Source organism: Pongo pygmaeus, chromosome 10 (assembly GCF_028885625.2).
Source record: "Pongo pygmaeus isolate AG05252 chromosome 10, NHGRI_mPonPyg2-v2.0_pri, whole genome shotgun sequence".
Lineage (NCBI taxonomy): Eukaryota > Metazoa > Chordata > Mammalia > Primates > Hominidae > Pongo > Pongo pygmaeus.
This window is the reverse complement of record NC_072383.2, coordinates 95,263,813-95,277,802: the sequence shown is the minus strand read 5'-3', so window position 1 is coordinate 95,277,802 and position 13,990 is coordinate 95,263,813. Positions and strand designations below refer to the sequence as shown.

Sequence of the window (13,990 nt, the reverse complement as noted above, 5' to 3'; positions counted from 1 at the left end):
CAGATGGTTTTTTTCTTTTTTAAAAAAATGGAATTATTAGGTTTCCATTATTTGCTTTTTCAATTAGCAGTATGTAAGACAAATCCCTCCTTAATCAATTCAGGGAGGCAGAATAACTACATAGTGTTAAGAGTGTGCATCCTGGGGTCGGGTGTGGTGGCTCACACCTGTAATCCCAACACTTTGGGAGGCCGAGGCGGGAGGATCACAAGGTCAGTAGTTCAAGACCAGCCTGGCCAACACAGTGAAACCGCATCTCTACTAAAAATACAAAAAATTAACCAGGCATGGTGGTGGGTGCCCATAATCCCAGCTACTCGAAAGGCTGAGGCAGAATTGCTTGAACCCAGGAGGCAGAGGTTGCAGCAAGCCAAGATCACGCCATTGCACTCCAGCCCAGGCGAAACTCCATCTCAAAAAAAAAGTGCATTCTGGAGTAGGACTGCTTATTTCAAATTCAGACCTCACCACTTACCAGCTATGTGAAACTGGGTAAAATGTTTGATCTGTTTGAACTTTAATTTCCACATGCATACGCTAGAAATTATCTATTTTAAATTGATTTTTGTATATGGTATAAATAAGGGGTCCAACTTCAGTCTTCTGCTTATGGCTAGCCAGCTACCCCAGCACCGTTTATTGAACAGGAAGCCTTTTCCCCATTGCTTGTTTTTGTCACCTTTGTTGAAAATCAGATGGTCATAGGTATGTGGCAACATTTCTGGGTTCTCTATTCTGTTCCATTGGTCTATGTGCCTGTTTTTGTACCAGTGCCATGCTGTTGTGGTTACTGTAGTCCCGTAGTGTAGTTTGAAGTCAAGTAACATAATGCCTCTAGTTTTGTTCTTTTTGCTTAAGATTGCCTTGGCTATTTAGGCTCTCTTTTGGTTCCATAATTTTAGTTCCATTAATTTTAAAATAGTTTTTTCTAGTTCTGTGAAGAATGTTGTTGGTAGTTTGATAAGAATAGCATTGAATCTGTAAATTGCTCTGGACAGTATGGCCATTTTAATGATATTGATTCTTCACATCCATGAGCACGGGATGCTTTTCCATTTGTTTGTGTCTTCCCTGATTTCTTTGAGCAGTGTTCCATAATTCTCATTGCAGGGATCTTTCACCTCCATGGTTAGCTGTATTCCTAGGTATTTTATTCTTTTTGTGGCAATTGTGAATAGTATTGCCTTTCCAAAACTATACAAACCCTGAAAGATAACCTAGGCAATACAAAGCTGGACATGGGAATGAGCAAAGACCTCATGACAAAGACACTAAAAACAATCACAACAAAAGCAAAAATTGGCAAGTGGTATCTAATTAAACTTAAGAGCTTCTGCATAGCAAAAGAAACTATAAGAGTAAACAGACAACCTAGGGAATGGGAGACAATATTTGCAAACTATGCATCTGACGAATGTCTAATATCCAGCATCTATGAGGAACTGAAACCAAATTTACAAGAGAAAAACAATCCCACTAAAAAACGGGCAAAGGATATGAACAGGCACTTCAAAAGAAGACATACATGCACCCAAGAAGAATATGAGTAAAAGCTCAATATCACTGATCATTAGAGAAATGCAAATCAAAACCACAATGAGATACCATCTCACAGCTGTTATAGTAAAAAGTCAAAAAATAACAGATGCTAGTAAGGTTGCAGAGAAAAAGGGAACATTATACACTGTTGGTGGGAGTGTAACTTAGTTCAACCATTGTGGAAAGCAGTATGGTGACTCCTCAAAGAGCTAAAAGTGGAACTATCATTAGACCCAGTAATCCCATTACTGGTTATATACCCAGAGAAATATAAATCATTCTACCATTAAGACTTCAGACATGTGCACACAAATGTTCATTGCAACACTATTCACAATAGCAAAGACGTGTATTGGTCCATTTTCATACAGCTATAAAGAGCTGCCTGAGACTGGGTGATTTATAAGAAAAGAGGTTTAATTGACTCACAGTACCACATGGCTGGGGAGGACTTGGGAAGCTTATAATTATGGCAGAAAGCAAAGGGAAAGCAAGCACCCTCTTCGCAGGGTGGGAGGAAAGAGAGAACAAAGGAGGAAGAGCCACGTTTAAACTATCAGATCTCATGAGAACTCACTATCACAAGAACAGCACGGGGGAAACCACTACCATTATCCAATCACCTCCCACCAGGTCCCTCCTTGACACATGGGAATTACAATTTGCGATGAGATTTGGGTAGAGACACAGAACCAAACCATATCAACATGGAATCAACCTAAATGCCCATCAATCACAGATTGGATAAAGAAAATGTGGTACATATACACCATGGAATACTATGCAGTCATAAAAGAAGAACGTGATCATGTCTTTTGTGGAATATGGATGAAGCTAGAGGCTATTATCCTCAGCAAACTAACGCAGGAACAGAAAACCAAATACCACATTTTCACTTATAAGTGGAAGCTAAATTATGAGAACTTATGGACACAAAGAAGGAAACAACAGACACCAGGGTCTACTTGAGGGTAGAAGGTGGGAGGAGGGAGAGGAGCAGAAAAGATAACTGTTGGGTACTGGGTTTGATAAGGTTTGGCTGTGTCCCCACTCAAATCTCATCTTGAACTGTAGTTCCCATAATCCCCATGTGTCACGGGAGTGACCTGGTAGGAGGTAATTGAATCATGGGGACAGCTACCTCCATACTGTTCTTGTGATAGTGAGTTCTCATGAGATCTGATGGTTTTATAAGGGGCTTTTCCCTCACCTCACTCTGCACTTCTCCTTGCTGCTGCCATGTGAAGGAGGATGTGTTTGCTTCCCCTCGCACCATGATTGTAAGTTTCCTGAGGCCTCCCCAGTCCTGCAGAACTGTGAGTATATTAAACATCTTTTCTTTACAAATTACCCAGTATCAAGTATGTCTTTATTAGCAGTGTGAGAACAGACTAATACAGTATGTTGGTAATAGAAGTGGGGTACTGTTGTAAAGATACCTGAAAATGTGGAAGTGACTTTGGAACTGAGTAACAGGCAGAGGTTGGGACAGTTTGGAGGGCTCAGAAGAGGACAGGAAAATATGGAAAAGTTAGGAACTTCCTAGAGACTTAGAGGGCTCAGAAGACAGGAAGATGTGAGAAAGTTTGGAAGTTCCTAGAGACTTGTTGAATGGCGTTGACCAAAATGCTGATAGTGATATGGACAATAAAGTCCAGGATGAGGTGGTCTCAGATGGAGATGAGGAACTTGTTGGAAACTGGAGCAAAGGTGACTCTTGTTATGCTTTAGCAAAGAGACTGGCGGCATTTTGCTCCTGCCCTCCCTAGAGATCTGTGGAACTCTGAACTTCAGAGAGGTAATTAAGGGTATCTGGCAGAAGAAATTTCTAAGCAGCAAAGTGTTCAAGAGGAAGCAGAGCATAAAAGTTTGGAAAATTTGCAGCCTGACAATGCAATAGAAAAGAAAAACTCATTTTCTGGGGAAAAATTCAAGCCTGCTGCAGAAATTTGCATAAGTAACAAGGAGCCAAATGTTAATCACCAAGACAATGGAGAAAACGTCACAATTTATGCTCCAGGGCAAGTCAGAGACCTTCACGGCAGGCCCAGGGCCTAGGAGGGAAAAATGGTTTCAGGGGCCGGGTCCAGAATGGCCCCTCCTGTGTGCAGCCTAGGATTTTGGGGTCCTGCCTCCCAGTTGCTCCAGCCATGGCTAAAAGGGGCCAAGGTACAGCTCAGGCCATGGCATCAGAGAGTGAAAGCCCCAAGCCTTGGCAGTTTCCACATGGTGTTGAGCCTGTGGGTGCACAGAACTAAAGAATTGAGGTTTGGGAACCTCAACCTAGATTTCAGAGGATATATGGAAATGCCTGGATGTCTAGGCAGAAGTATGTTGCAGAGACAGGGCCCTCATGGAGAACCTCTGCTAGGGCAGTGCAGAGAAAAAATGTAGGGTCAGAGCTCCCATACAGAGTCCCCACTGGGGCACTGCCTAGTGGAACTGTGAGAAGAGGGCCACCATCCTCCAGACCCCAGAATGGTAGATCCACTGACAGCTTGCACTGTGCACCCAGAAAAGTCACAGACACTCAACAACAGCCCATGAAAGCAGCCAAGAGGGGGGCTATACCCTGCAAACCCACAGAGGCAGAGCTGCCCAAGGCTATGGGGGCCCACCTCTTGCATCAGCAAGCCCTGGGTGTGTGACATGGAGTCAAAGGAGATCATTTTGGAACTTTAAGTTTTAATGACCGCCCTTTTGGATTTGGACTTGCATGGGGCCTGTAGCCCCTTTATTTTGGCCAATTTCTCCCATTTGGAATGGGTGTATTTATCCAGTGCCTGTACCCCCATTGTATCTAGGAAGTAACTAACCTGCTTTTCATTTTACAGGTTTATAGGCGGAAGGGACTTGCCTTGTCTCAGACGAGACTTTGGAGTTGGACTTTTGAGTTAATGCTGGAATGAATTAAGACTTTGGGGACTGTTAGACGGGCCTGATTGTGTTTTGAATTGTGAGGACATGAGATTTGGGAGGGGCCAGGGGCAGAATGAAATGGTTTGGCTGTGTCCCCACCCAAATCTCATCCTGAAGTATAGTTCCCATATCCCCCATGTGTCATGAGAGGGATCTGGTGGGAGGTAATTTAATCATGGGGGCAGTTACCATCATCCTGTTCTTGTAATAAGTGAGTGAGTTCTCATGAGATCTGATGACTTTATAAGGGCCTTTTCCCCCACTTCACTCCACACTTCTCCTTGCTGCCCCCATGTGAAGAAGGACATGTTTGCTTCCCCTTCTGCCACGATTGTAAGTTTCCTGCGGCCTCCCTGGTTCTGCAGAACTGTGAATCAGTTAAACCTCTTTCCTTTACAAATCACCCAGTCTTAGATATGTCTTTATTTAGAACATACTAATACAGGCTTAATTCCTGGGTGATAATCTGTACAACAAAGCCTCATGACATGAGTTTACCTATGTAACAAGCCTTCACGTGTATCCTGAACCTTAAATAAAAGTTAAAAAAAAAGAAATTATAATAGTTCCTATATCATCTTGTTACAGGGAGTAAATGAGTTTATTCAAATAAAACACAGAATGGTACCTGGCATATAACGATGACTCAATAAAGGCTACATATGATTATCATTATTGAACACATCCTTTTAAATGGCTACCTAACACTTCATGGACTGGCTGTATCCTGATTTATACAATCATTCTCTATAGAGGTTTTTTCTAGTTTTTGTACATGCTTGCTTATTTATATATATTCTTGTGTACAAGTGCTTTCAATTTTTGTATTATTGATTCTCTAAAGTTGTTTTATTTAGTCATATGCCATTTACCTTTTATACCTTAACATTTATTGCCAGAATTACTTTCCAAATATGCTGGGGCAATTATCATTTCAACCAGCAATATATAAGGGTTTCCCTACACTCAAGGTAATATATTAGAGAACGTTACACATCTTTGTTGTTGTTGTTGTTGTTTTGCTATTTCGCTACTACTTTTTATTCAGAAAAATACAAGAAACATTTTGGCAAGCTAATGTTAACTGGTTTATTAATATGTTGAAATTATATGTGTTTACCATGATTATTATGGTTGTATCTGTTTGCTACTTAACTGCACTAAATAGTCCACCTATTTTATAATAATGAATTATCTCATGTCTGACTTAATCCTTTTAGCAGATAATCAAGGTAGGAAACAAAGAAATAATAATTAGCATTAATATATTTGTATTTTCTCTTGTGCTCTATTTCTTTCATTGTGGAATTCTTTCCATGTTAAAGATAGGAATGGCTTTTTAAAAAAAATAAAGTGGCTATGATAATTTTACTTAACATTAGTGTTATCTTCACAACATAATTTATATACTAGATACAAATAGAGCATTTTGGTCTCTGACCTTGTCATTGAGCCTCCAGAGACAAGTGGTCATTTGTCAAAGGATGAAGATTAATTGCTTAGTTTATTTATGGAGGCCACAAGTGAAAGCAACAGATTAGAAAGAGAAAATAAAGCAGTTGTCATCCAGGAGTTATTAATCCTTGTTGGTCCTCAAGAGAACACAAACTACCCTAAAATGTCAGAACCGACCCTTGTGTTATTATGCCTTCCTTTCTAGACATTCCAGGCATTTTAAGCCCGTTGGTAGACAAGTCAGATACTTCAAGCTTTAGTTATTTCTATCATGCTAAAATACAGTGTTCTATATTTTCCTCGTGCCAAACCAATTCTTTTAAGTAAAAAGCAAAAATTATTTTAAGTAAAAATTCTTCTGATTGAATTATAACATGTAGACAGAAAAAGGAGGAGAAGTCATAAATGTGCAACTTGCATATACACTTTTTTTCAAAATGAACATATTCATGTAATCATCACCCAAGTCAAGAAATAGAACATGGTCAGCACTCAAGGAGTCTCACTGGTGCTCCCTCCTAGTCACTGACCAGGTGTGTGTATATATATGTCTTTGTTTTTATTGCATATGAATAGAATTTTGCAATATGTAATCTTTCCTGTCTGGCTTTTTTGAGTTTCATCCATGTTGTTGAATGAAGCAATAGTTTGTTCATTCTTACTGATACATAGTTTTCATTGTATGAATGTGACACAATTTATTCATTTTTCCAGTTGATGGCCAGTTGAGTTACTTCCAATTTTTTGGTGTTATTAATAAAAATATCTTTTGATGCATATATGTCACATTTCTATTAGGCATATACACCAGGTACATGTATACTCCTCTTTAAGCTGATATCTAAAAATAATTGGATATCTAAAAATAACGTACCTCAACAATTTTCTAATTTATATTTGCCACCAGCTCCAGTTATTCCACATCTTCACAAACTCTGACAATTTCTGTTTAAAACTGTGGCTGTTCTGGTATGTTTTGCATGTGTCATATACGACCGTACTATGTTTTTAATGTCACATCCCTGAAAACTAGTAACCCTGAATTTAAGTATAGGTCTCTGTTGAAGTACAGGTCTTTCGTCCAATTTATATTGAGGTGTCTTTTTCTCATTCATATATACAGGAATTATTAATATAATCTAGAAACAGGTCCTTTGTTGGGGTATACGTAAAAATTTCTCCCACTCTGTGGCTTGCCATTTTGCCCTCTTTATGGTATCTTAAAATATAGTCCAATCCATCAGTCTCTTCTTTATGATTGGTACCTTCAAAAGTGCATCCTGTTTATGAAAGCTTTGCTAACACCAAGGCCATGAAGATAATCTCTTATTATTTCCTCTAGCTTTATTGTTTTATCTTCCACATTTATTGCCACAATCAATTTGGAATTCACTTCGTATATTCTGTAAAGTAAGGGTTGAGGCACATTATTTTTAGATATCCAATTGACCCAACTCATTTATTGAAAAGATGAGTTACCTCTGTCATAAATCATGGGATTGCATATGTATGGATCTCTTCCTGGACTCTATTCTATAAATATATAGAGAATATCTATCTACCTACCTACCTATCCTCTCTAACTCTATTTATCTATACTTACTGCAGTCTCATGCAGTGTTATTGTAGCTCTTTAATGAGATTTGATAGGTAGAAGTTTAAGTCCCTCCACTTTCTTCCTTTTAGATGGTCTTAGCTATTCTAGGTCCTTTGTATGTCCATGTGAATTTTCTGGTACTACTATAAATGAGAGTTTAATTTTTTTAAATTTCTGATTATTGCTTCTGTTATATAGAAATAAAATTTATATTTCCAGTGATAGTACAGACAGCAACTTTGCTAAATTCACTTATTCATTCTAAGAGTTGTTCTGAAGACTATTTTGGATTTTCTATGTCTGTGAATAATGAAAGCTTTCTTTCTTTCTTTCCCATACTTACACCTGTTAAAAATTCTTCCTTTATTTCACAGGCTAAGAACTCCCATACAATGTTAATTAGAAGTGATGATAGGGTATTATTAACATATGACTAGTTGATTTTACAATTCAGGAGACAGGAAGGTTTTTTAAATGAATAGTATAGAAAAGTTGTCTGTTATTAAAACTACATCCTTATCTTTACTTATATCCTGTACTATTTTTGTTAAATGTATTCCTAGGCATTTTATAATTTTGCCACTATTTTAAAAATTTCCATTTTAAATTATTATTCCTAGAAAAAAAGAAATTATTAATTTTTACATCCAGCCACTTTATCAGATTCTCTTAGTTCTAATCATTTCTAAAAACACTTGGGTTTGGGTTTTAAAATGATAGTATTTACAAATAAATATAACTTTGCCTGTTATTTCTTAATATTTATGTTTACAGATTTTATTCTCTTGCCTTATTACAAAAGCTAAAATTTTCAAAATAATCTGCATTCACAGAGGAGATAATGAGCTTTATTATTTGGAAAAACTGCTACTTAAATTAGGAATAGAATTAGAATTAGGAAACCACCTAAATATGGTCAGGATACATTTATGAAGCAAACATTTTACTAAATATTAAAAATTAAAAAGCCACTACCTTCGAAATCATGAAGACAAGTTTTTAAAATGTTAAGTTAGATGAAAATGCTAAATTTATTTCATAGTCACAGCACATCAATGTCATAAATATTAAGTGAACCTGAATGTGCTTTCGGAAATCAGAGTTATACCTTCTCCCCAGAGAGTTCAAGATTTAAAAAACTAATAATAAAATTCACATAATTTCAAATAAAATGATAGCATTAAAAGGTAAAGTATTTCTTTCAGGACCTGTATTAAAGTGAGCCCACATAACTTTTTACAAAGTGATATGGTTTTTACACTGATATGGTTTGGCTCTGTGTCCCCACCCAAATCTCATCTCAAATTGTAATCACCACCTGTCAAGGGAAGGACCCCGTGGGAGGTGATTGGATCATGGGGGTGGTTTCCTCCATGCTGTTCTTCTGATAGTGAGGGAGTTCTCAGGAGATCTGATTGCTCGATAAGTGTCTGGCATTTCCCCTGCTTGCTCTCTCTCTTGCCTGCTGCCATGCTCTCTCTCTTGCTTGCTTCCCCTTTGCCTTGCACCATGATTGTAAGTTTCCTGAGGCCTCCCCAGCCATGCAGAACTGTGAGTCAATTAAACCTCCTTTCTTTACAAATTACCCAGTTTCAGGTAGTACCTTCATAGCAGTGTGAGAATGAACTAATATACACACCCATGAGACCTAGAGACTTTAAGGGACTTGCCCAAGGTCTCTCAGCTATTTAGTGTCAGAGCCAGGATCCACACCCAGGAAGACAGGCTCTCAGAACATGTCCCTCTCCAATCTGCAGCACTGCCACTCCCCTACCTGACAACTATGCTATGAGTTCCCTCCCGCCATGTCTGTCAACCATTGGCAAGTCCAAGGCTCTCCATGAAACACTCCTGCTTCGTGCAGCCTCTCCCACTCCCCTGAATCAGACTCCTGCTCCGCCCTTGGCTCAGTGCTCGCTCTCTTTTTTTTTTTTTTTAAGACAGAGTCTCACTCTCTGGAGTGCAATGGTGCGTTCTGCGCTCACTGCAACCTCCACCTCCTGGGAGGCCATTGTCCTGCCTCAGCCTCCCGAGTAGCTGAGATAACATGCCCGGCAACTTTTTTTTTTTTTTTTTAGTAGAGACAGGGTTTCACCATGTTGGCCAGGCTAGTCTTGAACTCCTGACCTCAAGTGATCTGTCCGCCTCGGCCTCCCAAAGTGCTGGGATTACAGGCGTGAGCCACCGTGCCCAGCTGTGCTCTCTTGGCATGCTTTTCCAGCTCAGCTTTTGGAAATTTTACAGACGACTCCAGGGCTGCCATAGGGAATTAGAAATCTTTTACGTTTGCTTGCTTGTTGTAAATATCTTTGAGTCCAAATTGTCCAGGAAAGTGTACCAAGGTTCCATTCCCTAGGTCAGGAAAGGCTTTGTGGAGATGAGGGAATAAAACAGACTGGCAGATAAAAGACTGTGAATTAGTTAGTTCAACTAGGTTACACTTGAAGGAGCTATTTGAAAGAAATGGTGATGATTTTGTCTGCCTAGAGAGGATGAAAGTCTGAAATAGTAAGAAGAAGGGAAAGGAAATTAATCAAGTGGGGGCATACTGAAGGGGGTTCATTAAAATCTGGCCTGAATTGAACTTGTTTGGGAAACTTTTGAAAGCCATTAGAGAGTTAAAGGTTATTTGCCAATGCTTTATTTTATATGAGTTTCTGCATGATTACTAGATTCTATCATAATAAAGATTTTATTACTTGTGCTATTGTGTTCCAACAATTTTCCTTAATCAAAAGGAAAATCATGTAGTCTTCAAAGAATCTATGATTTTTCTCAATCCAATTAGATTTTGTTGAGCACCTACTCTGAGGCCTCTTCCTTCTCTCTGCACACTGTCAGTTACCTTTTCATCAATCCTAAGCGTTCCATGACCAAAAGAATAGAGGGGGAGGAGCCAAATTCTTACTATTCAATTAGGCATGCCTATTCTTTTAATTGATAAGTGGGATATTGAACAATTGAGAGATTTGTGATATGGATGGATTTAACTTTGCCTCCTTTCAAAAACCTTAAAGCACAGGGAGCAAGAGCCATGAAAAAAAAACTTTAATAGCTTAAAGCAAATAGTATTTTCATCCAGCATTCTCACATATAAGTTTCTCCACCATATTTTCTATTTTTTCTTAATACATCACTTTTCTCTGAAGTTAATGATTTATTGGATTTTTTTCTAGACTGGGGAAAAACATGCATTCTAAAGTAGAAAGGATAATATGACAAGAGCTTACTTAAGAATCAATATCATGAATGACTGGTGATCCATCTCATAAAGGTTCCAGATGAGAGGGACCTAGATATATTTGCTTTCACTGCACTTTATATGATTAAGAAAATCCCAATACCAGCAATAATAGATATTATTCTCCCGAATCTAACAGGAATAGCATCCAACTCTCAGGAAGGTAACAAGGCTTTTCCACAGCTCTGCCAAACCACAGAAATTTCACACTTTGTGAAGAAAGAGATTATCTTTTCATCACTCTAACTTTTGTGTTAATAAAACTTTAAATATGACAAAAACGTTTTTTTTTAACATAATATGAGATCAAATAGTTATATTGGTGAGATGGTAGAAATCTTTTTTTTTTTTTCTTGAGACGGAGTCTTGCTCTGTTGCCAGGCTGGAGTGCAGTGGTGCAATCTCAGCTCACTGCAACCTCCACCTCCCAGGTTCAAGTGATTCTTCCTGCCGCAACCTCCCAAGCAGCTGGGACTACAGGCACATGCCAACACACCCAGCTAATTTTTGTATTTTTAGTAGAGATGGGGTTTCACTATGTTGGCCAGGATGGTCTCGATCTCTTGACCTTGTGATCCACCTGCCTTGGCGTCCCAAAGTGCTGGGATTACAGGCGTGAGCCACTGCACCCAGCCAGTAGAAATCTTTTAATATTAAATATTAAATAAATAACATTATTTTGGTTGGGCACGGTGGCTCATGCCTATAACCCATTTTGGAAGGCTGAGGCAGGCGGATCATTTGAGGTAAGGAGTTTAAGACCAGTCTGGCCAACATGGTGAAACCCTGTCTCTACTAAAAATACAAAAATTAGTCATGTGTGGTGGTGCATGCCTGTAATGCCAACTACTCAGGAGGCTGAGGCAAGAGAATTGCTCAAACCCGGGAGGTAGACGGCACAGTGAGCCAAGATTGTGCCATTGTACTACAGCCTGGGCAAAAGAGTAAGACACCATCTCAAAAACAAAACAAAACAAAAATAACATTATTGTAAAAGGCATTTTGCAGAGAATAAGAAAATTGGAAATTAGAAGATGTAGGAGAGAAAGCATTTGTGCAGAGAATTGGTTCAAATGTTACATTGTCTAAGAATAGAAGAATAGATTATTCTTGAATCACCATCACCATCACTACCATTGTCATTGTCACTTTACAACGACTGAGCCACAGCTGTGTCTGGCATTTCCTTGAGCTCTAGAGCAGAATGCACCTATTAATAAAGGACAGTTCTTGCTTAGACACATCATCCCACATGCACAGACAACCAAACATTTCGGCCAAATCCAAAACATTTCAACAACATGAGGGGTTCTGTCTCCCTTCTCACATCTAAGTGGATGTTTTGAACAGTGGCCTCTTTATTGGAATGCATGAGAAGCACCTCCATGAGACAGGATATATTGCAGGAAACTGCAGCCACTGAAATATATGTTTAAAAATCAGTTTCAAGTTATGTTTATTGTTTAGAGTTGTGGTATAATAAAAAATAAACATTTGGTCTTTGTCCTGGGTTCCTGGCACAGAGCTCCTAAAACAGTTGGAACTGACCATCTTTTATATACTAAGGGGTAGGGGGAGTGATTAAACCCAATCACCAATAGCTGATGATTTAATCAATCATACCTATGTAATAAAACTTCCATAAAAACTCATAAGGATGGGTTTTGGGGAGCTTCTGGGATGGTACACAAGTAGAGCACAGGGAGGGAGGGCAGCTCACCAGGAGAGTGCTGGGAGGGAGGGCGGCTCACTGGGAGAGGGAATGGCTGCTCCTTGCCCCTTCCCTGTGCTCTGCCCTATGCATCTCTTTTATCTGGGGTTCCTGTATCCTTTATAAGTTGGTTATCATAAATAAAGCACTTCCCTGTGTTCTGTCAGCTGTTCTATCAAATTACTGAATCTGAGGGGAGGGTCCTGGCAACTCCTAAATATCTAGTTGGGCAGAAGTGTGGGCACTCTGGGCACCCGATTTGCAGCTGGCATCTGAAGTGAGGGAAGTCTCACAGGACTGAGCCCTTAACTGTGGGGTCTGTGCCAACTCTGTGTAGTTAGTATCAGAATTGAATGGAATCATTGGACACCCAGTTGGTGTCAGAAAATCATAGAATTGCTTGGTGTCAGGAAAAGCTACACAACTGTCATACCTGGTATTATGCAAACCAGGGCAGTGCTCAGCTAGAGAATACCTTTGGGGTCACTGGTGCCTTTCCCTCCTTGGCACCCAGTCTGCACGCACAGCCCTTCATACCCTATTCCAGGCTCAGCCAAGGCACCACTTGATGAAAAGTCATGGAGTTGACAGTATCATCTCCACCATGGGTATATGCTGTTTATAGGGAACTATTTAAGAAAACCATTCTATACGACCAAAGGAGACCCTTAAGAAAATAGTGAAAGTTTGGGCCGTACATATCCAGACTTATTCTGACTGCTCAAGACTCCAAGGCCTAGAGAAAAAAGCCTTTGAAATCTGACACCCTATTGTGCAGAAAGAACAGCAGCTCTCTTTCCCCAGGAAAGAAATTTTCAACCTGTAAAGATCTAATAAAGGGTCCCAAACAGGGAACATTCCCTCTAAACTATCAAAAGCTCCAATTAGAGCAGGAAGCATGAGTTACATAACCAACAACCCTACACTAACCTGCACAGGGTGTAGAGGCCTGATGCAAGTTCAGGGTCAGCGGTTCAGGGCTCATAACTGGGGGCTGGAAGGAAAAGTTGAAGGAAACGGTTTCTTGGACGAAGTATTTAAGAGAAATGGCTACATTCAATGTTAAAAAACTAAATGTCTATTCCTCATTCTCTGTGATTAGATGTGATTAATTACATCTTTACCTTTATTTTCAGGGAATGGTTTTAAAACTTTGCTAAGACCTCATTTTTATACTCTGAGAAAATAGTTTCTGTGAGAAAGGAAGCCTGGGTTTATTGACTGGATATAGACCAGGGTCCGGCTTATGGAGTTTTATTTCGTTCATAAATTAACTGTTATAATGGAGGTCAAAAGAGAATGTGACTGAACTATGGGTCATGCTGTATAATGTATTTTTAATCCTAATTGGGTGACATGTGTATGTTTCCCCTTCCTTCTACATTAAAGAGAAACCTTAAGCCAGGAAGCATGTTTCTTAGTTCCTTTAGAGTCTTCTAATTCCAATAAATAGGGATTATGTATTCATCACCAGTCAGGGATCTTCATTTTCTATTTTTTGAGTTCATTGTTGGGAAGCAGACTCTGA

At 39.2% G+C, this 13,990-nt stretch overlaps 1 protein-coding gene across 1 annotated transcript in view; it reads right to left on the bottom strand.

Moving 5' to 3' along the window:
• Window positions 1–13,990, bottom strand: part of CFAP54 (cilia and flagella associated protein 54) — a 379,132-nt gene that overhangs the window by 15,420 nt on the left and 349,722 nt on the right. The gene's annotated exons all lie outside the window — the stretch shown is intronic.